Source organism: Myotis davidii, unplaced genomic scaffold, assembly GCF_000327345.1.
Source record: "Myotis davidii unplaced genomic scaffold, ASM32734v1 scaffold273, whole genome shotgun sequence".
Lineage (NCBI taxonomy): Eukaryota > Metazoa > Chordata > Mammalia > Chiroptera > Vespertilionidae > Myotis > Myotis davidii.
In genome coordinates, this window is record NW_006286263.1 from 1,293,938 (window position 1) to 1,294,443 (window position 506).

The window sequence follows — 506 nt, forward strand, 5'->3', positions numbered from 1 at the left end:
TGAGGGGTCCCAGACTGTGAGAGGGCACAGGCCAGGCTGAGGGACCCCATCCTCCCCACCAAGTGGACAAATTTTTGTGCACCAGGCATCTAGTCTATCTACTAATAGAATAATATGCAAATTGGGCAGGATGCCATCACCTGACGACCGATCAGCAAGGACCTGAGGCTGTGTGGTGCCTGGCCAGTGCAGTGGACCTCAGGCTGTGACCCCCACCTGGCTGGGCTTAATGGGAGACCTCAACCCATGCCTCGTCTTTGGGCCAGAGACTTCAGGTTGTGCCCCCCTGGACCGGGGGACCTAAGGCTGAGTCCCCCACCTGGCAGAGCTTGTTGGGGGACCTCACCCCCTGCCCTATCGCTGGGCCAGGGGACCTCAGGCCATGCCCTCCCACCAGGCAGAGCTTGACGGGGGACCTCAGGCTGTGTCTCCCCGGCGCCGGGCCAGGGAACCTGAGGCTGCAGCCTCCATCTGGCGGGGCTTAATGGGGGACCTGAGACTGTGAC